Raw genomic sequence first — 24025 nt, 5'->3', positions numbered from 1 at the left:
CATGAGGTACAAGGACAAAACACATGTGCACCAAATTAAGTCCTTTGGCATTGTCAATCAAGTGATTCTACAATTGAGGAAAGAGCATTATCCCATATAAGGTACATGCATTAAGTTCAACCTGGAGAAGATAAGATCATGTAGGATCTGAAGGAAGTTTGGTGAAAATGCACATGAGGTGGAGTAACCAAGAGTTTGATATTTCACTTATTTTTTATGATGTGAACTTGCATTTATAGAAGGAAGTGAAAATAACGCAAATGAAATATAAGAGAGTGTTTAGATCGATTGAATGAAGTGAATGCCAAGAAAGAAGCTAGAAGATATAGAAAATATTGTGAAGAAAGGAAATTTCAAAGATGGATTGTTCATTGTAAGTAATGTTTGATAAAAAGGAAGGCTAAAACCATTGACATCAACACAAAGGTACTTGAGATGTTGTATAAGAAATAATGAAGAGGAAAGAGTAGGAATGATGATGTAGAAATAATGAAGAGGAAAGAGTAGGAATGAGGATGTAGAATTAGTGTAAGGACAAACCAAGTTTTCCATATAAGACGAAGTTGGCATAGGAGAATCCATGACAAGTTTCGTTATAAGCATAGAAATCATGTTATATAAGGAGATTATACAAGGTGAGAACCAAAGTGCAAAGATAAGATAGGAAGGAATAGTGTGGGTGCCATAACATTTATATGCATAGAAGCAAATAGTTATAGCATGCAATTTTGCTTAGAGGAAAAAATGCAACAAATATTTGGATAAGGTCAATAAATTATGTGTATAAAAATTAGGTGATTTATAGATCGAGTGCATAAAAAGATAATGAGAAAATGAAAGTGTGTAGATTAATGCTAAAAAAATATTGTATACACAAATTGGCATGAAAAATATAACATAGGAGGAAGCCAAACAAACATGTACATAAAAATGAAGAATCAAAATTAAGTTGAAGATTGATGAGGTGATGAAAAGATTGAAAAACTAAAAGTTAAAGACTACTTGAGATGTGCATGGAGTTGAAAGATTAAAAGTTGAATATAAATATTAATAGAGATAAAGTAAATTATAAGCTAAAATCAATCAAATTTAAAAATTAAAAATTGAAATAATATTTAATTAAAAAAATATCATAAAAAAGTTTTTAAATAAATCACATAAATGATTATGAACCACAATTAGTGGTTCGAAACCAGTTAACCTAAAAAATGTCTATATAATTTCTAAAAAAAAACTTTTTATAAATCATAAATGACAGAAACTTACTTTTAAAAACATATTAATACAAATAAAGTAATAATAATAATAAAATATTAAAATGATTATCAATTTTAATATTTATTATTTCCCATTTAAATTATCTCTGATAATAATAATAAAAATAAAATATAATTTAAATTATAGTTTTATATAATTTTCAAGACCTTTTGACTGCAAATACGAGGATGAGGACCCAGAAACATTTCAGATCAGATGGAACCTTCCCCTGCTTATACAATGCAAATTGTATGAGCATTATATTTTGCAATACCATTTCCATCTATCTACAATGCATATCTATTATTTCTTGTTACAGACAATGGCTAACGGTGGAAATAAGGACAGGTCTCTAATTCTGGAGTCTACTCAGTCAAACTTATATCACAGTTTGTCTTGCTATCTTGATGAAAAAGACAGGAAGGTGTGTGTTGTGTGCTTTCTTTCATGTCCAACTATCAAATGGTTGCCTATGAAATCAAATCTTACCTTTATTTTACTAAAAATTAGAATATAATAGCCCTGTAAGTTGAAATAATGTAAACAGCTTGCATGTGTTAGAAATTTTCTTTATGGAACTCGAATTTAGTGTTCATTTTGTGGTTGTAATCTTTGGCGATGGCTCTCAGCTCCTTGGCCAAAATTAGAGGCCCGCAACAGAAAACCCTTGCATTCAACCAACGTTAATATAAGTAGGTGATTCTCAAAGGAGCCATAATTCCCTACGTTTGTCAGAAATTTTGAAAGCTTGACTTACCAATTCTGGCGTCTTTGTCTTTATTAGTAGAAGCAACTTTTGAGAAAACCTATTTCCAATTTGGACTGGCAAAGTGAGTCTTGACCTGCAGACCAACGGGTGTTTCAAACAATGGCTTCCTACAGCCCCTAGGTAATGTAATACTACAGCGATAATGGAATATATATATATATATATATATATCTGTACCCTGGTTCCTGAGAGAATATCGATTACAGCATTGGCATGATTCAGAGCTTGCACCATTGTAATTAAAGCCAACCTGACATTGCCTTATTCATAAACGCTCGTCAGATAGTTGTGCATTTCAATAGCAGCCTGGATTCACAAACATCCAACATTCGTTTATAACCCTGTCGTCCATCTCTGCTATTTCGTTCATGACCCCCTTGAACCAGTCGAAGGAGCCTTGCTCCCTTGTGACCCAGTAGAAATAAGTGTTCGTCAGACCCCGATCCTTCCTTTTCCTTTTGGAAGTAGAATCTGCGATTTTCATGTGATTTAACATGTCTTTGAGAATGCTTATGAAGGGAGTAGCGCCAATTTCAAGCCCTATCAACAACAGCACATCATATTTCTTGTAATTTTGTGTCGGAACCTCCATTTTCTTTCAAAGATATGTGATTAGAACTTACATCCGACAAAGAAACTTCACGCTCCGCTCCCAGAAGTCCGCTTTTTCCCTCCATTGTCTTTCAAATATCTGTGATTAGAACTTACATCCGACAAAGAAACTTCACGCTCCACTCTCATAAGCCCGCTTTTTCCAGCTGTAGGGGCCTCCATTGTCTGCAAAGATCTGTGATTAGAACTTACGGCCGACAAAGAAACTTCATCTTAAAGCTAAAGGAAATAAATTAGTAATCACCTGCGAGAAAACTCTTTTCATCTCCTGTGTCCAGTCTCCAACTGTTCTGATATGCACGCTAATGTGTTCATCATTAGGAGCAGAGGTGATCGAGAATGGATTCTTGCATGTAGAAAGTTCAGAAAAAAAATGTAAGAATCGTGGAAGAAACACTAAAAGATCTTATCAATTGATAAATTCTAATGTATGTTCTAAAATTACCATTCGAAAGGCGAGATCTTGGGGCACTGGAGAAATAAATACATTCCACTCTTGTACTCGAAGCCTGTAGGTTTTGACATATGCAAAGCCAGGACGTTTCTGCGATAAACTACCACCTGCAAAATAAATAAAGCAGATATGTTGATTGCGCTTGCAAAGGATTTCAAGATACAGATAATACAAGAAAATTGCATATCTGAAGTAGAAATTACATGACCTTGACAATATTGACAGTATAATTCCCTGCTCTGAATGCTCTCAGTGTGCGCTCGCCGCAATATAAAAGCACCTGAACAGCAATATACATCCAAATCTGCACGTTCAAATCACGTCAAAAATTAAGCCCTGAATTTTCTGAGAGGATAAACATCATCAAATTCTGAAGCAAATTGTCTATGTTTCTTTTCATTTAAGCTAAATTCTCAAGCATTTTAGAATGAAATTAGATATTCATTTCTTACTTTAAATCTTTTAGGGAATAATTTTTGAGGCATTTTACTTCGAAGTTAGACATGTAGTTTAGAATTAACAGAAAACAAGTTGAAATGTCCTTATGGTTTTCTCCCTCCAATCTCGCACGAAGAAAAGGTGAATGGAATGACAATGAGAAGCAGGTAAATCACGACAAATGCATGATGTGAATACCAGGAAGCGTTGAATCCGGTCAGTTTATCAAATTGTCGAGAAAGTTTCACTGAACTTCTTCTAAACCAGGTGGTTGCGAGAACGAAGGCAGTTGTTCTAGTAGTGAATGGGCCCTTCCAACACTTGTCTCCCACTCCCTTCCTCTTGCATTTTTGAGCTGTCCTGTGACGCCATTTTCCAAGCCCGAGTCTGAAGACGCAGAAAAGAAAAAGAAAAACCCTGAGATAACTCTTGCCAAACCGAGCCGAGCCCTGCCCTCAGCCCTCCTCCTGCGCGGACAATTTCACCAAAGAGACCCCGAGCAGAAGAAGAAGAATCGCAAAGAAAAGCCTAGTAGATTTTGTTTTCAAACTCTCCGCCCATAACTAAAATGCCCACCATTCCGTCCGCCCGTAACTGAAGACCATGACGAATACAGTTAAACACATGTCAATGAGGTGGAATAGTTCTGCTCGTCGTCGATTTGTCTCATCGCGCCAGGCGCGCCACAACTCCCTCACCTTCCACAAATTTTCGGTCTCAATCACGCTGGAGTGGGGTTCGATTCCTTAGGTACTAATCCTGGAGATCGTCCAGAGAGGAGCATGCACGCAGCCTGGGCACACGTTCACCGCACCACACGCAGGTTGGGCACACACGTATTAACAGCGCACACAGTGGCATTAACAAATGCGAAACTGCAAGATGCAAAATACCAAGATGTCAATTTGGCTGTTGTTGAAAAAAATGCCAGGTGTCAACCTTAGAATGAAAAGGACGACGAAAGTCTCTTTCAAAGGAAGGCCTATCGGCCTAAATACTGAAAAATGTTCATTTTTGTTTCTATCTATATTTTAATATACTTTTGATAAGCCATCTTCTAAACATCTATGTTTTGAAGTTTTGGGTGGAACCTAGTGAAATTTTTTTGCCTAGAAATCTTAATTTTTGTTGTTTAGAATGAAATCACCAAGCGACTTCTTAGCTAAATAATCCAAAGTAGAATTATGAATAGAGTGAACCTAAGCTTGTTGGAGATATGAGATGATCTTGTGATATTTTTTCCATAATTATGTTGATGTCATCACTTCCATATGAGAAACAGAAAAGAAAAATAGAGACAAACTACATACAAGAGAAAAGAAACAAAAGAAAGCAAAGAAGAATGAACAGAGTAAATGAAACAAAAGAAAGCAAAGAAGAATGAACAGAGTAAAAATCTAGTAAACCATCTTTGGGGTGGAAAAACTTAAAAGAATGAGCAAAGATGGAGTCAAGACTCTCTATTGCACATATATTTTATCAAAATGGTTACAGTGACCTGTCAATAAGCACCATGTTCATTGTAAATAATTAGTGGTTTAATAAAATAATATTGGGTTAATAGATAAACACTTTATGGTTTTAAATGTGCATTACTTGGTCTCAATGTTGTAGCCATTGTCCCCATAAGGGGTGTCTATCATGGACTGTAAGTTAAGAGTGTATATGTATTTTTATAAAACTAAATGTGTAAATGCAGTAAACGTAAGCCTTAACATAACATTACAAGACAAAAAAACTCCCTTTTTTCCTTTGTTTTGCTTGATCTTACAGTTTCGTAGGATATTTGTAGAAACAATAGTGCTTTTTACTATGTATAAAATAAGAATTCAATTTACAGAAATATAAGTATAATGTCAATATTTTTTTATGATTTTCTCAGTGGTTTGCTTTGATTAAATAGACACTAAATGCTAATAAAAATATTTTGACATTAGCTTCCCTATAACATTCTATGACACGGAGTGATATGGAATATTAGAAAAGCAGATGAAGCAACTACTACGAGGTTGTTAAGGTAGTTCAAGTGGCATGAAAGGTGTTAAAATGATTTATGGAAAATTCATTGTTAAAAAATATGTAAATCCAAGATCTGAGAAATTTAAGTATTTACAACTCCAAACAGTAGAGTAACATAACTATCAGAACATATCATAAGTACAAAATTTTGATTGATGAAGTAGCATTTAACATAAGATACAAGAGGGTTATAATTGGTTTTGCACTCATTTATTTTATAATAGTGAGCTAATAAGCTTTATGAAAAACACATTAAACATATAAGATCCCATGATACAAAGCATTCATTGAAAGTTATCACAAGTTCATTTATTCCACAAGGGATAACCCTTTAGTAACCAGGGGGCATCATTTTGAATTTCATCACTTTCAAGTTTTATTAAATGCTCAACTCTCCCAACCTACTCTTTCGTAGCTCACAAATGTGTGACAAACGCCTTTAGAAGCCCCGTCGCAAGCTCCTCCCTTTCACTACCGCTAGAAACGAACAACTCACACCTACTGTCATAGGTTCGAACCTCAACATGGAGTCATCGCATTTCAAAAACAAATAATCTCTCAAACTGCTCTAACGAATAAAACCCTCACCGCTAAATCCAAACCTTAAGTTTTGCATGAATAAATACATCTATCTAGTCTGAATTTCAACACTTACTCACAGATCCTGAAAAAAATAGTAAAACCTTCACAAAATAAATAATTAGATGTTTTTCTAAAAAAAAATTCAAATGCACCTTGTATGCTAGGGTGAGAGTTGAAAAGCGACATAATCTAGGCACGTATCTGCCTTCATCTCCACTCGAACTGGAACTCTTGTGGGACTGTATCCCTGCAACTTTAAAGAATAGACTCTGCAACTGCTAATGTCATCATTACAAGAGCTCCAATCCTTCAAATCGACAAGTGTGTCATTAAAGATCCTCCAACTGTGATAGAGGTCGATCTGATGCTGAAAAAAACCTACTTCTATTGTAGGTTAAATGTCTAACAATTTGAAACTCATCAAAGCTGATATAACATTGTGACCCAATTGCCTTTTTCTCGGCATTTGGCAGATCTCACTCGCATGGATTGGCTTGTCACTTTCCATTAGACGATCTGTTATGATTTCCCTCACCAATGGCGAGATCTGAGTCTGCTGCAGTGAAATCATATCCAAACCCCAAAAATGGAACTTAACCACAAAAATTATAGATGAAAGGCCCAACGATTAGAGTCCACGTGGAAAATTTTAATTGAGAAAAGGACGACGAAAATGAAGACCGATGATTGGTTGGGGTGAATAGTGTCTATACACCCCAACCCTGCAGAGAGAACGCCTATTGACGTAATTACTTTCGCAGTTACTCTGTGGGATAAAGTACACTACTCTTCCTGACTCCCTTTGATGACTCCTAAAATCTTAGCTTATCTTTTTTATTATAATTCTTTTGACCAAGGTGAACAATGTAAATCAAGACAAAACAAGTGGAGACAGATAAAATAAGTGTAATTATTAAATCTCATAGAAAATGGACAAGGAGAATGAATGGATGTAACTTTTGAGTATTAAAGGTCGATAGATCAAATTTAAAGGGAAAATTTATATATCATTTTAATTAGTTCTATGAATTTAAATTATATTATGCTTTTTATTTGAAAAAGAAAAAGGGAAATTGAAAGTAATAATTATTTTATCTTATAAAATATTTTAAAATTGTTTTTATTTGGTTAAGAGTTTGTTTTTCTATGACCTAAGGAAATAGGTTAATGGCTCGAGATTCAAAGGCATCTAGCCGAAGTGAAACTTTCTGTTGGAAATACTGGGGGGGGGGGGGGGGGGTGAATCGGTATTTCTTTTTCCCACTATTGTTTTACCAGTTAAAACATATATATTCAGAACACAATATGAACAGCAAGAATAAATGCTTTTATTAATATAATTGTGCAGTAAAATAAATACAATATATAGATGGTCACAATCGGTTTCCAAGCTCCAACTTGGACTTTGGTGAGGCTCCAACCTCCAGAGCACCAACTCTATTTTCCCAAGACACCAATCTTGGACTTAAGAGCACCAACTCCCATGGACTTCAATCCTTCCTGCTTTTGAGGCACTAACCCCAAGGACTCCAATCCAATCTCACTTCTGAGGCACCAGCCTCAAGGACTCCCATCCTTCTCACTTTTAAGGCTCCAACCCCAAGGACTCCAATCCTTCTGCTCTCAGAACTCTTCTCTGCTGAGTTCTGTCTATTTACAGCTTCACTGTAGTCTCCAAACTACAATATCAATGACAACCATGTCTTCTTATGGATGAGTCTTCACAGCCGTGCACACTGCCCACGCATAGTCTCCAATAGCCTTTTCTGCTGCTGCTGCCTTGTTATAGACATTTTTGTGCCTTACAGCTATAAGCATGAAATGTCCATAAACCAAGGGATCCTAAGTCCCTAAAAGTGTTGTTCCAGCTCCTAAAGAAACAAGGTCAACAAATTACAGCTTCTCCCAGAAGTTTTCCACCAGAAACTGCTCAGAACTAGTCAAATCAGGATCATTTCAGATGCTCCACTAGCTAGCTGCGTTGCAAAGCACCCAAATACACTGGCTAGGTGCGTTGCAACGCACTTGAATGCACTACTAGGGTGCGTTGAGCGGGAAATGACAAGTGGCAGAGTCATTCCACAAGGTGGAGAGACAATGGAAGCTTCCAGAATCTTCTCCAATGACACTTGCCTCACTGAATTCGACCAGTGATGAGTAAGAGGCTCTCAGTCTCCAAGTGGAAGCAAGAACTGACAGAGAGAGGCCACTAATCAATTCATGAGCTGGCTCATCCTCTTTGCATACATCTATGTATGGATCCCTCACCAAGAGATCCAGAGGCTGGAATTTTGTACATTGCAGAGAATTGCTGTTGGTTTTGAGATAGATATCAGAGTATTGGGTGATTTATGCTTTGTTGGAGGTGAAGAAGGGATTCTATGCTGGGAGGTTGATGCTGGATCAGGAATCATCGGTTGTAACTCCTCCTGGATCTTCTTGTTTTATCAATAAAACTATTTGAGTTTCTCCTACATGCTTGTATATCATTGATGTGTGTTATATTTGTATGTTTAGCTTAAATCTGATCCTAAGCTTTTTATGAACATAAATCCATGTCTTTGTGTAGTTTCTTTCTTCTGTGAACTTGCAGGAACTTGGTGACGCTGGGCAAGTGAGGGAGCAGATAGCTGGAAGCTGTCAAAGAGAAGAGAGATTGGATCAAAGGACTAGCGCAAGACACAGGTTGGTTCATCCTATTCATCTTCGTTTATAGTTCATAAAGGAGAATACAAGAGTAGTTTTCCCTGTTTGTTTCTGAGGTCTCTGTCACAACCCAGTGGGATAGGGTCGTTCTGAATAGACACTTTTCCTGATAACAAAATGGCGACTCCACTGGGGATCGTGTCTAGTTAGTTTGTTTGTGTTTCTATTGTTGTTCATCTCATAAACTTAGAAGTAGCGAATCGAACTGCATTTGCCATTTACAAATGCAAAGTAGACATCTGCTACTCTAGTCCATTCACTGGATCTGTTTATGATCTGAACAGCTGATTCACAAGTGATCTAATTACCCTTTGTGATAGCTCTTAAACCTCTTGTAAATCAACCCTCTGATTGTGCATTACTGATTGCTTTTACCCGGCCAAAAACCATAGATTAAACTGAAAACCGTGACCCAGAACCCGGAGAGAATTCTCGTTTCTGCTCCAGCGCAGGCTCTGTGAAGAGACTCTGCATTTCAGCGCAGTTCCCGAGAGGGCTACCTGCGTTGCAATTCAGTTTCTCTGTGTAGCAGGTGTGTTGATCAGCTTAACCCTGTGCAACTGAGGTTCTTTGCTCACTTTTTCCAGTTTTGCCTCTGATTTTTGCAGCCTGTGATCAGTGTGTGTGTCTATTTGAAAGCCCCTTTTCTTTGCCTTAATTCCGCCTCAGTTGTATAAAAGAAACTGTATTTGTTTTTGTGTGTTTGTTACGTCATTTACAGTTTCCCATTGCAAAAGTAAACTAGTCATACTGTCGTCCTTGGATTTAGATCTGTCGTAAGTGTCGATTTTGATCTTAGGAGAAAGTTTATTTGTTGTTGACAGTCGATTATGCTTTTACTTTTGCCTTTGGCTTGAATTTGTGAATTTCTAGTGTCGAAACAAGTGTTTACTTCAAAATCATAAAGTGTCATAATCGTCTCTACCTTTTGATTTCGAAAAGAAGCTTGTTTGTGTTTTTCACTTGAAATCGAATTCAAATTTGTACAACAACTTTCTTTTTAGGCATCAATATTAAGAAAGTGAAAAACAAATACATGCACATGTGCATTTTCATATTGACAGTCTGTTTGGCTTGATTTAGGAAAAGTGCATTTACAGTGTGCTCTTTGCTCTTTGAGAAAAGATTGTGTCTTTCTTTTCCCCTTGTAGCTAGCATTTTCATTGCTGAAAAGAGATAAAAGCTTGCTTATCATCTTTAGATTGCATTTTAGGAATTACATCTACATCTCGTGGTGAACCCAAAAGGAAAACTTCATAAGAAAGATCAACCTAAAATAAATTCAATGAACTTAACAACGCTTTGTAACTTAACGCACAACATTTAGAGGTCTAGGCTAGAGACGTATTCCAGCGTCGTAAAGCCTGGTAACTGTTGTCCTCATTGATGGTTGGGTGATTCCTCCACTTTGAGATGATAAGTGCCAGTACAGACTTGTGCTCCCACGTACCGTCGAGTATATATTGGGAGACCCCTATAGGCATAAAACCTTTATCCATAGGAAGCCGTGTCGGCCGCCCTACTGATCGCAATGCACCAAACACAGCATTCGGGAAGATTGACTGCTGTACCCTAAAAAGTATTCTGCAGTTTTTCGATTGGTTTGGTACTCCCTCTACCTAGACCTCCAGAGCAGTCCCTTTCGTTCCTTTTCAGACTCCTTACCGGAAAAGGTCCATTTGAGCACTTGTCACTTCATGCTCATTAAAAATCGAAGGAGACTAGAGTCATCTTTTGTTTTTTCTCGACTCTTTAAAACTGAAAAAACAAGTTGTGTCAAAGCGTGTTAAAATTTATTTTAAACGGAATATTCATACCCTTTTCCTGCGTTGATCTTTAGGTTGAGAAAATGGAGCCTACCAACCAAGGAATTCCCCTTGGTGGAAATCCTAGTCCCTTCTCCTCTTGGGCAGATGTTGGTGCGCCCCATATGGCCACATTGTCGCTTCCAGGACTGACAATTGGCTTGCCAGTATGGCTCTTCTCAACCAATGTCGTTCAGAACACCACTATTACTGAACAATCGAATCAGCAATTAGACGAGTTCAGAGTTACCCACCAACCTTCTACTTCCTCTAATTCTTCCTCTCCTCCTTCCTCTTCGCTTGACGAGACTGGTAAAGCTAAAAGCCAAGTTCCTAAGGAGAAGAAGGAAAAGAAGAAGAAAGAGAAAAAGAAGAAGGAGCCAAAGGCGAATAAGGGAAAACGAGTGTCGTCTAACGAAAATCCACACACAACACCGACCAGGCCTAAATCGCCATGTGTCATTTGCAGAGGAGACCACTTTCACAGAGATTGTCCTTGCATCCCCCGGATACTAAGGGACTGGTCTCCTCGTTTGCACAAACCGATGTCATCAACCTCTAGAGATCATGTTGAAAGCACACCGTCAACTAGTGAAAGTGAAGCCCCAGGACAAAGAAGGAAAGCTAGATTTCCTTGTAAACTGTGCGAAGGCGATCATGCCCTCCACTGTTGTCCCTTATTAGACGAGGCTAAAAGAGTTTTGGATGATCGTTCGGTTTCATCGTTGCGACTTCCTCCTGGATACAAAAAACTCTTGCCGAGTCCGTCACTAGTTGAGAACCCAGCTGGCCCGCTCAAGTGGTCGGCTGAGGCGTCTATCATTGAAGATAAACCAACTGAATCCACACCAGACGAAAGTCAAAAGGTCGAGGCAGCAGTTGACCCGGTCTTGCCTTCAGAGGTTTTATCTTCGGATGATACAGTCACTGAAGAGAACAAGGATGACACCGTCCAAATTCTCTTCATCAACACAGACTCTGACGAACATGGGGGCAATCCACCTGTTCCTTTACTGCAGGAAGGAAGTTCGTCAGAGCCATACCCGGTCGTCTACTTGGTCCCACCTCCAAGCAACCTAGTTGTATCCTTCGACTGGAATCAACTAGGCAGACCCCATTTGCCAGCAAGCATACCATTCCGAATTATCATTCAAATATATAGAATGGTCATGGCTGGTACCATCATTGATGAGGGGGCTTCTGTGAGTATCCTTTCCTCTATTTCTTAGAAAGCACTTGGTTCGCCATCGCTGTTGCCTGAAATGAGAAATCTGAGAGGCTTTGATAAAGGAACCAGTCGACCTTTAGGGATCCTTCCCGATGTGCCCATAACATTGAGAGGGAAGACAGTTCGTATGAACGTCATGGTAGTTCAAGGACCCTTTGATTATAACCTACTCCTTGGACAAGACTATATTTATTGCATGGGAGCCATTGTCTCCTCACTCTTTAGAGTAATGTGTTTTCCCCACGAGGGAAGAGTGGTCAAGCTCGTGGACCAGCTTTCATTTCCCGGATCACGCATAGCAAATAGTCATATACCGTCCTTAAATGGTCTCTTCATGCAAGAAATGTCTTAATCCCCAGTCCGTCCTCCCGATGAGCGCGAGTAATTCGGAGGGATATGACTGAAACCCAGGGGGCATGCATCCTGGTCTGCTTCGGCAGGAAAACTTCGGGTATAGATTAGGTTTTCGTGGGAGAATATGACTAGTCTGTACCCCGTCCGTCAGTGGAAGAGGGGTTATTCTAGAATAAGATTCTCTTGTCAAAGTTATGTGAGTTGGCGAGCATCGTCACTCACCTTTGTTTATTTCGAGCAACATCGCCGAAGAAGTGTTTTGTTTACACCGTAAATAGAACAATCTTTGGGTAACCTGTAAGAGGTAGGCCTCTCCTGATAGAACAAATGTTTTGTCTGCAAATTGAGGGGTAACCTTGAAACTCTGTTTTATACCTGGGGGCATGCAAACCTTTTGGAATGCAAGCGAAGAGCGACTATTTATTTTTTAAATTTATAGGACCTCTAACCCTTTAAACTCGTAGGATTGGTCGTTTCCTAACTTGCATAAAGAAAGGATGTGGGGCAACACTCGAAAGATTGCCGCTTTTATATGAGACATTCTTATCATATGACTGGATTAATCGAGCAGTTTTAGCACATAGTTCAAGCTCGTTAAAAAATAAACATGAGACCGAGCAAATGTTTCCACCCGCGTTTAATCTCGTTAAAAAATGAACTATTCCCCCGGTAAATAACCATTGTGAATGAAGCATTTTCAGCCATTAAAGCCTTGGTCGTGTTTGCACCATCACTTCCACTTTTCCATTGGCCGATCATTCACCTCCATCTGATTGTTTACCCATTTTGAGGAACAACTGCGAAGAGTGATTTCACTAGCCATCCTTGTGACACTGCCGTGATTGGAAAATTCCAAACCTTACCTGGAATCAGCTGCTACCCATTTTATCACTCGTTCCTCAAAAGACGACTCTTCTTTAAGCTCTTTTCATTTGACTCGTAAAATATGAAAAGATTGCCGAGTTTTGGCCTTCCAGCTCGTTAAAGCGATAGGAAGTCCTATCCCTCCTATAAATTTTAATCTTTTTGGACCTGAGGGATTATTGCACAAAAAGATCGAGCGCTTGTTTTGTTCGGCTCGTTAAAGCAATCGAAAAATCATCCCTTGTATATTGTTTTATACTTTTTCAGACTTAAGGGATTAGATGACGAAAAAGGAACTTTGGAGTTACCTTTACGTACCTTTTCAAACTCTCTAAAAATGAAAAGGACCGAGTTATCTTTGTCGTTATACTCGTTAAAAAGAATTAATAGCGACAAACTTGTCTTTAGGCGAGAACGAGTTTCACTATCGCTAGGCTCGTTAAAACATAGCGATGGGTTTGCCCGAAGGGAAAATTATAGAACAAGCATATGTTATCCTCCTCAAGCTTGACAAAAATAAAGAGGTACTGGTCAGCAATGACTGGGGAAAAATTGGGAAGAAAACTCAAAGAAACTTTCTTGGTAGCAAGTCGCTCTTGAACATGACACTTCCACTCCGTGCCAGAGTCGGGTTGGGTTGTTTCATTCACCGGTCACATCACCATGGTCACGCCATACCATCCACATTTGGGGTAAATGCTACCAATCCATCACATAAGTGTCGCCGACATGTTCAAGAGAAGTCACCTGTGTCCCATCCACTACCATACATTATACTTCGTTCTTTCATGACCGCCACCCTGAACCGTATATCACCAGATCGTTTTCACCTCCATCGAAATCGTTTGCTCCGTTCCATGTCATTGATGTGGGATTCATTAAGGCCCTCCTTTGACGGATCGCTTCTTGTCGACATCAGCTCATTATCCAAGAAGTTGATCTAGGAACAATCCCTTCAGTACTTTGAAGCTTGCATGCCTCAATGGCAAGTTTCTCACTTCCGGCGACAGGTATACATCAATGACCTTCGACCGAAAGATTTTGCGTGGTGTTCGACGCCAAGTCCTTTATTCACACCACGTGAATTGTACTGCAGTACCTTGAGGGTCATTATCATTATCGGTGATTCCTCTCGCACTTGTTAATAGTTTACATCATTGACTGGTAATCAAGCGATGTCTTTCCATGTTTGACTTCAAAACATTTCTCACATGGATCGACTTGTACTTCGAGTGAAGATCAGACGAGATTGAAGACCCCAGATCTAGTTTCATCCATCCGGGCTGCAATATATATTCAGGAAAAATAAAGACATTGAAATGTACAGTATTGCGGCATAGATAATCATCCTACCAAAAGGATGATGACTTCATCAGAATCATCAGTCTACCATCAGACGATTGTCTGTCCTATGTACATGAAAATGAATTTATAATGCTGAGCATGGGAATGCCCGCCTCAGCTAGATCATGAAAACAGTATGAAGATAATGTATTGTATTGTATCTTATTACAGGTCTCCTCCCCAGCATTAGAAGAACTTCGGATCCTCCTAATAAAGCATTTCACCCGATAAACGACCTCATACCTTAGGGGGCAACTGTTATAGACATTTTTGTGCCTTACAGCTATAAGCATGAAATGTCCATAAACCAAGGGATCCTAAGTCCCTAAAAGTGTTGTTCCAGCTCCTAAAGAAACAAGGTCAACAAATTACAGCTTCTCCTAGAAGTTCTCCACCAGAAACTGCTCAGAACTAGTCAAATAAGGATCATTTTAGATGCTCCACTAGCTAGCTGCGTTGCAAAGCACCCAAATACACTGGCTAGGTGCGTTGCAACGCACTTGAATGCACTACCAGGGTGCGTTGAGCGGGAAATGACAAGTGGCAGAGTCATTCCACGAGGTGGAGAGACAATGGAAGCTTCCAGAATCTTCTCCAATGACACTTGCCTCACTGAATTCGACCAGTGATGAGTAAGAGGCTCTCAGTCTCCAAGTGGAAGCAAGAACTGATAGAGAGAGGCCACTAATCAATTCATGAGCTGACTCATCCTCTTTGCATACATCTATATATGGATCCCTCACCAAGAGATCCAGAGGCTGGAATTTTGTACATTGCAGAGAATTGCTGTTGGTTTTGGGATAGATATCAGAGTATTGGGTGATTTATGCTTTGTTGGAGGTGAAGAAGGGATTCTATGCTGGGAGGTTGATGCTGGATCAGGAATCATCGGTTGTAACTCCTCCTGGATCTTCTTGTTTTATCAATAAAACTATTTGAGTTTCTCCTACATGCTTGTATATCATTGATGTGTGTTATATTTGTATGTTTAGCTTAAATCTGATCCTAAGCTTTTTATGAACATAAATCCATGTCTTTGTGTAGTTTCTTTCTTCTGTGAACTTGCAGGAACTTGGTGACGCTGGGTAAGTGAGGGAGCAGATAGCTGGAAGCTGTCAAAGAGAAGAGAGATTGGATCAAAGGACTAGCGCAAGACACAGGTTGGTTCATCCTATTCATCTTCGTTTATAGTTCATAAAGGAGAATACAAGAGTAGTTTTCCCTGTTTGTTTCTGAGGTCTCTATCACAACCCAGTGGGATAGGGTCGTTCTAAATAGACACTTTTCCTGATAACATGCCTCTATAACCTCCGCTGCTTCTGCAGCCTCTACAGCCTCTGCTGCTTTTACTACCTCACACTCTGGTTCTTCACCCCCACAGCAGCAGCAGTGTTCACTAGCAAATTCAAACAATGCTCCACCACCTCTGCTGCTTCTGCTACCTCATATTCTGGTTTGTTTGCAACAACCATCACACAACATGCAATCTTCTGTTTACTGTTTTATGCATACCTGTCTTTGTCCATTCATTTCCTCTTTCTTGTTGGCTCTTCGGCTTCCTTCTCGCCTGCTTCAGCTTCCTCACTTGTTGGTTTTTTGTCGCTGTAGCTTCCTCTGTCCATTTGTTTTCACAGGACAAGTTGAATCAATGAGCAAGGATCGAGTCATCCGTAGAGAACACAAGTTCAAAAACTTGTAACAGCGCTGCTTTGCCAATGATTATGGGCATACACAGGGATGGCATTTTTTAACGGACAGCCACGTCCTTATCACAATCATAGTCGCCATGATTTGGTCTCCCGCACTATCGGGACTGTTCCTCACAGTATTTTCGCCTCCACACTATATAATCAAAGCCACCCTTTTTATCGCCGATTTTATGTCTATCGGAAGCCACCGCCCGACCGTGTCTACACATACAATCAACACAAGCATTTCAATATATGTCTTAAGGCTTAAACCCACAGCCACATATAATATATGGGAAACATTATAAAACCCTTTTATAAAGATTTCGGTCAGATATACATTACTACACAGGAACCCATGTAAATCCGCTCAAATGAACATTCGCGGATTTCAAATCTTATCCGCCCGCCTTTATAGTTATCAGCGGGTCCGGATTTCGGCGATCACAATAAATCCCTTTACTCCGACCTCCGATGAGGAGTGGACCCGATGCTCTTTTAGACTCCCTTCTATACTGGTTTCGGGTCCGATGTATATCGGCGCTCGCTTGTCGCTACCTCCGAAATGATACAAGTCCTCCCCGGACCCGATATGCTTTCTATTTTGCTTGATAAGAGTTTCGGCTCCAAATTTCGCTGATGTGATAAGGATTCTCTGCTCCACAGACCCGATATGCTATGCACCACAGTTTATATTTTATCGCATCCGCCTTTGCCCAAAGGTAATTCGTCGGCGATCGGCGATCGCTCGTCGCGGGTTATATCTGTGTGCATCCGCCGATACAAAACCAGACCCAATCTCCCTTTAGGCTACTCTCTAATATGACTTCGGCTCCGGATATCGGAGCTCCCCACTTCGCAAGCAATTCTTTATCAGACCCGATCTCCCTTTAGGCTGCTCTCTAATATGACTTCGGCTCCGGATATCGGAGCTCTCCACTTTGCAAGCAATTCTTTATCGGACCCGATCTCCCTTTAGGCTGCTCTCTAATATGACTTCGGCTCCGGATATCGGAGCTCTCCACTTCGCAGTCCCTAAAGGCTCCACTCCTCCGATCTCCCGATCGCCGATTAGATCGGGACCGTCGATCCGGATTAGTGATCGGACGGCTCATAGCTCATCGCACTATTCCCATGTCTCCTGGACCGTTGATCTGGAAGGCCAAATGGCTCCTGTGTATGCTCTCGTCGTTTTGATGGAAAGTCTGGGCATGTATATATTAGTAGTTCATTTGATCGCCATCAAATGAATTCCTATATGCTCCGATAGCTTTGATAGCTCCTCCAATGGCTCCTCTTGCTCCTCTTGCTCCGATATATGTGTATGCTCTCGATATCTATTATCTGCGGCATGTATGGCTATGTTACAAGAAACATTCCTCTTGCTCTGATATGGCTCTCCGATAGTTGTTCTGCTCCCGATAGGCTCCTGATAACTCTGTCTGCTTCCTCTATGGCTCTGATAGCTCTGTTTACTCCTCTGTTGCTCCGATGGCTATGTCCTCCGCTCTTTCTCTATGCCATTTTGATCGGTCTCTGTGTGCTCCTCTTCTTTGGCATATATATGTGACATATACATATATATGGCTCCTCTTGGTTCCTCTTGGTCCATCTGCTCTTCTCGGTCCGTCTCCTCTTGGCTCCTCTTGTTCCATCTGCTCCTCTCTGATATGCCTGTTTTGGCATATGTATATATGTATGTGGCTCCTCCTGCAACTCCTTTTAGTCATGTCCAATGTGGCTCCTCTGGCTTCTCGTCTCCATCTACTCCTCTGGCTTGGCAGTGTCTTTCAAAGACCTCCTTGCATATAAGTCTGTTTCCGCATATATATATGATATATATATATATATATATATATATATGGCTCGGCTATACTGATGGCCTTTGCTCCTGTCTCTTCATGAATCTGCTCTGCATCCCCTTGGCTTCATGTCATCCTCTGGTATCCAGAATATTGCCATATTGACATCAAAGACAACCTAGTTCAACAATCTCCCCCTTTGTTATTGATGGCAATATTCTTCTTCTCTCCCCCTTTGACATCAATGGCAAAGGAGTGCTCTGGGACTCCCCCTATCAAACTGCTTCTGTTCTTCACGAATGGTAGATCTTCATGGGTCTGTGACTCCCGCTGTCATAGTGCTCTTCTTCTTCAAGATAGAATGATTGATGCTTTATCATCTTCATGTCTCAGAACTGCTTTATCATGGCTTCAACAATGCTTCAGGATGCTCTACTTTAATGCTTTCATTCAGATTGAAAATGGCCATACACAGGTGTCCAAGTTCAGGCTTTCATGCTCAATCCATATTGATGTCTCCATAGGCAGAATTGAGAGACCTTCAGAGTTCGAATCAAGATAGAAACTGCTCCTGAGATTGTCTTTCTTCAGATTTGAGTTTATTTGTGTCTTTGTGCTTCCCCTTAAGTTACTGCCATCTAGTATTCAATCATCATTGCATTTGGACAAAAAAAAAATGTGAGGGGTTGTGCCTTGTTGTTGCTATATTCCTTAAGTGATCTGTATCAGCTTCAGTTATGATTGACTGCACAACATTCTCCTTCCTGTGAGCCATCTTTTCCTTGCGTTCTTGTACATATCTCTATAGATTCAAATATCCAATCTATGACTGCCTTTTAAATCCAATTGCTGATCTGCATCATTTTACAATGCTTCAATTTGTTATATGCTGCTAGATGCTCTTACTTCAACCTCCATTCCAGATGTATCTGTTTGTTTGAAGACTGCCTCTGTTAGTGTCCAGAATTTATCTGTTCTCACATTAAATTCATGAGTTAAGACATAAACCTCTGTGATAACAACACCATGTATGTTTGCCCTATTTATTTAACAACAGTCCAAAGAATGGTTACAGGATCATATGCTTCAATGGAGTGCTTCTGAAACATGATAGGCTCCCCCTAACTGTATGCATCATCTCCTCTTGGCAGAGTCTTCTTATAAAATGCTTAGATTGTCAGAATTTAGGCCAATGAAACATGCTGTTGGCTAAAGAACTCAAGGGACTTTCGGATTGTATTTTCTTCCTTCTCCATACTTGTGTAACTTTCTTCTTTTGCATGGTTCTAGCTTGTGTAAGAGCCCATGTTAAGTTACAATCTCGTGCCATATGACCAATGTTATGACACTTGAGGCATTCTACATTGTACATGAATAAGAATTCATGGTTTCCTCTTGCAAAATTGTTTCTTGGAGGTTGTCGGAGGCTCTAACATCTATCTCTATGAGATGGTTGGGGACCACAACATCTATCTTTAAGATATACTTTACAGTCTTTTGCCATATGACCAAAGTTTGAACAGGAATAACAATAACAAAAAAATGAACTTTGGTACCTGGGACATGGAGGTTTCTTTGGTGTACTTCTGAAGCCTTGCTGCCTTGAGATCCTTTGATGATAACCATTGCCTCTCGCATCTTTGTCATCATCTATATTTCTTCTTGGAGCGGGTTTTCTTCTTGGAGTAGGATTTCTTCTTGGAGCAGGATTTGTTCTATTGTAACCTTGATTTTTCTCCTTGCCTTTGCTGGAACTGGGAGCATCACTATTTCTTTCTAGCTTCTTCACATCTCTTTTGTTTGAAGCATTTTCATTCTTGTTTGAGGATTCACCTACATATCCGAGACCTGATTTATCAGATGGACATCTGTGATAGCTGAGCATGTCATCCAAGGCCTGAGAGCTCTTCATGATTTTTTTCATCCCTTCAACCTTTTTCCTGAGGAGGACAATCTCTTCTTCTAATCTTTCACACTCATTATTCTTCTTTGCAAGTTGTTCCTCAGTTTCTTCCTTGCTACGAGTAGCTTCAGCTGCTACTATTTTAAGGGAGATGATATCTGACTTCATTTTGAAGATTTCTTCATTCTTTGCTTGACTGCTCTCCATTCTCTTCTCAGCTCCTTGTGCCTGTTTCCCGGCTTCTTGTAATTGAGACTTAACGGAGGAGACCTCTACCTTGTACTGAACAATCTCTTCTTCAAGTTTGTTCGCACTCTTGTGCCTTTGTTCAAGTTGACTTGACAAGATATCTTCCTGCTTCTTTGCTTTATGATATTCCTTCTTAAGCTTGGCAAGCTCTTCATCCCTTTCTTGTACTTGAAGCTTGATGAGATCAACTTTCTTCCTTGTTTGATCTTGGTCACCAACTGGAGCTATCTTCTTAAGTGCCTCATTTTCTTTTTTCAAATTATTATTTTCTTCCATGACAGTCATAAGTCGAGCAAGGAGTTCTTCTACAAAGTCTTTTTCATTCTCTTCATATTTTTGGTCTGCTACAGTCTTGATGTCATCATTCTTATTTTCAGCTTCTATGATGGGTTCTGGATTTCCTTCTAGATTTCCTTTATCTTCTTGATTGATGTTCATGGTCAATGCTCCTTTTGAGTGAAGGTCATGAAGTTTGTCCCATATACCCTTTGCTAATGAACATTTTCCTAGATTGTTCTTTACAGAATCAGGTAGTCCATTCAAGATTGCCTTTACTGCTTTTGCATTGTACTCCTTGGATTTTTCATCCATACTGCTATCATCAATCACAGATTTCCAGATTTCAAAACCTTGAGTTTGTAAGAAATTCCTCATTCTTACTTCCCATATATTAAAGTTCCCATTGAGCCTTGGAGCCTCCTTAAATTCATTGTCTTCTATTTTAGTAGTAGAGGGAGACACATCCTTAGGAGGATTGGAGACTTTCTTCCTTGATCTCGCCATTTGTGTTCTGAGAGTCAACCTTCAAGCTGTTAAGATTTGAATGAAGGAACTTGGCTCTGATACCAATTGTTGGAAATACTAAGAGGGGGGGTAAATTAGTATTTCTTTTTCCCACTATTGTTTTACCAGTTAAAACATATATATTCAGAACACAATATGAACAACAAGAATAAATGATTTTATTAATATAACTGTGCAGTAAAATAAATACAATATATAGATGGTCACAATCGGTTTCCAAGCTCCAACTTGGACTTTGGTGAGGCTCCAACCTCTAGAGCACCAACTCTATTTTCCCAAGACACCAATCTTGGACTTAAGAGCACCAACTCCCATGGACTTCAATCCTTCCTGCTTTTGAGGCACTAACCCCAAGGACTCCAATCTAATCTCACTTCTGAGGCACCAGCCTCAAGGACTCCCATCCTTCTCACTTTTAAGGCTCCAACCCTAAGGACTCCAATCCTTCTGCTCTCAGAACTCTTCTCTGCTGAGTTCTGTCTATTTACAGCTTCACTGTAGTCTCCAAACTACAGTATCAATGACAACCATGTCTTCTTATGGATGAGTCTTCACAGCTCTGCACATTGCCCACGCATAGTCTCCAATAGCCTTTTCTGTTGTTGCTGCCTCTCTAACCTCCGTTGCTTCTGCAGCCTCTATAGCCTCTATTGCTTTTACTACCTCACACTCTGGTTCTTCACCCCCACAGCAGCTCCAACAGTGTTCAACAGCTGCAGCAGTGTTCACTAGCAAATTCAAAAAATGCTCCACCACCTCTGCTGCTTCTACTACCTCATATTCTGGTTTGTTTGCAACAACCATCACACAACATGCAGTCCTCTGTTTACTGTTTTATGCATACCTGTCTTTGTCCATTCGTTTCCTCTTTCTTGTTGGCTCTTCGGCTTCCTTCTCGCCTGCTTCAGCTTCCTCACTTGTTGGCTTGTTTGTCGCTGTAGCTTCCTCTGTCCATTCATTTTCACAGGACAAGTTGAATCAATGAGCAAGGATCGAGTCATCCGTAGAGAACACAAGTTCAAAAACTTGTAACAGCGTTGCTTTGCCAATGATTGTGGGCATACACAGGGATGGCATTTTTTAACGGACAGCCACGTCCTTATCACAATCATAGTCGCCATGATTTGGTCTCCCGCACTATCGGGACTGTTCCTCACAGTATTTTCGCCTCCACACTATAGAATCAGAGCCACCCTTTTTATCACCGCTTTTATGTCTATCGGAAGCCACCGCCCAACCGTGTCCACACATACAATCAACACAAGCATTTCAATATATGTCTTAAGGCTTAAACCCACAGCCACATATAATATATGGGAAACATTATAAAACCCCTTTATAAAGATTTCAGTCACATATACATTACTACACAGGAACCCATGTAAATCCGCTCAAATGAACATTCACAGATTTTAAATCTTATCCGCCTGCCTTTATAGTTATCGGCGGGTCCGGATTTCGGCGATCACAATAAATCCATTTACTCTGACCTCCGATGAGGAGCGGACCCGATGCTCTTTTAGACTCCCTTCTATACTGGTTTCGGGTCCGATGTATATCGACGCTCACTTGTCGCTACCTCCGAAATGATACAAGTCCTCCGCGGACCCGATATGCTTTCTATTTTGCTTGATAAGAGTTTCGGCTCCGGATTTCGCTGATGCGATAAGGATTCTCTGCTCCGCGGACCCGATATGCTATGCACCACAGTTTATATTTTATCGCATCCGCCTCCGCCCAAAGGTAATTCGTCGGCGATCGGCGATCGCTCGTCGCGGGTTATATCTGTGTGCATCCGCCGATACAAAACCGGACCCGATCTCCCTTTAGGCTGCTCTCTAATATGACTTCGGCTCCGGATATCGGAGCTCCCCACTTCGCAAGCAATTCTTTATCGGACCCGATCTCCCTTTAGGCTGCTCTCTAATATGACTTCGGCTCTGGATATCGGAGCTCTCCACTTCGCAAGCAATTCTTTATCGGACCCGATCTCCCTTTAGGCTGCTCTCTAATATGACTTCGGCTCCGGATATCGGAGCTCTCCACTTCGCAGTCCCGAAAGGCTCCACTCCTCCGATCTCCTGATCGCCGATTAGATCGGGACCGTCGATCCGGATTAGTGATCGGACGGCTCACAGCTCATCGCACTATTCCCATGTCTCCTGGACCGTTGATCTGGAAGGCCAAATGGCTCCTGTGTATGCTCTCGTCGTTCTGATGGAAAGTCTGGGCATGTATATATTAGTAGTTCATTTGATCGCCATCAAATGAATTCCTATATGCTCCGATAGCTCCTCCGATGGCTCCTCTTGCTCCTCTTGCTCCGATATATGTGTATGCTCCCGATATCTATTATCTGCGGCATATATGGCTATGTTACAAGCAACGTTCCTCTTGCTCTGATATGGCTCTCCGATAGTTGTTTAGCTCTCGATAGGCTCCTGATAACTCTGTCTGCTTCCTCTATGGCTCCGATAGCTCTGTTTACTCCTCTGTTGCTCCGATGGCTGTGTCCTCCGCTCTTTCTCTATGCTCTTTTGATCGGTCTCTGTGTGCTCCTCTTCTTTGGCATATATATGTGACATATACATATATATGGCTCCTCTTGGTTCCTCTTGGTCCATCTGCTCTTCTCGGTCCGTCTCCTCTTGGCTCCTCTTGTTCCATCTGCTCCTCTCTGATATGCCTGTTTTGGCATATGTATATATGTATGTGGCTCCTCCTGCAGCTCCTTTTAGTCATGTCCAATGTGGCTCCTCTGGCTTCTTGTCTCCATCTACTCCTCTGGCTTGGCAGTGTCTTTCAAAGACCTCCTTGCATATAAGTCTGTTTCCGCATATATATATATATATATATATATATATATATATATATATGATATATATATATATATATATATATGATATATATATATATATATGATATATATATATATATATATATATATATATATATATATATATGGCTCGGCTATACTGATGGCCTTTGCTCCTGTCTCTTCATGAATCTGCTCTGCATCCCCTTGGCTTCATGTCATCCTCTAGTATCCATAATATTGCCATATTGACATCAATGACAACCTAGTTCAACACTTGCCTCCTTATTGACCACCAACAGGGTAATTCTAGATAGTATGGTTTTCCTTAT

At 40.2% G+C, this 24025-nt stretch overlaps 1 pseudogene; it reads right to left on the bottom strand.

Annotated features, from left to right (window-relative positions):
• Positions 1 to 1814: 1814 nt before the first annotated feature.
• The window catches only part of LOC149240479 (respiratory burst oxidase homolog protein F-like), a 29498-nt pseudogene continuing 7287 nt past the window's right edge, over positions 1815 to 24025 (bottom strand).

Source organism: Pinus tabuliformis, chromosome 8, assembly GCF_031772625.1.
Source record: "Pinus tabuliformis cultivar Carrire ecotype Pingquan chromosome 8, CPIR1, whole genome shotgun sequence".
Classification (NCBI taxonomy): Eukaryota; Viridiplantae; Streptophyta; class Pinopsida; order Pinales; family Pinaceae; genus Pinus; species Pinus tabuliformis.
Note: the sequence above shows the minus strand (reverse complement) of the source record. Positions and strands in the feature narration are given on the sequence as shown.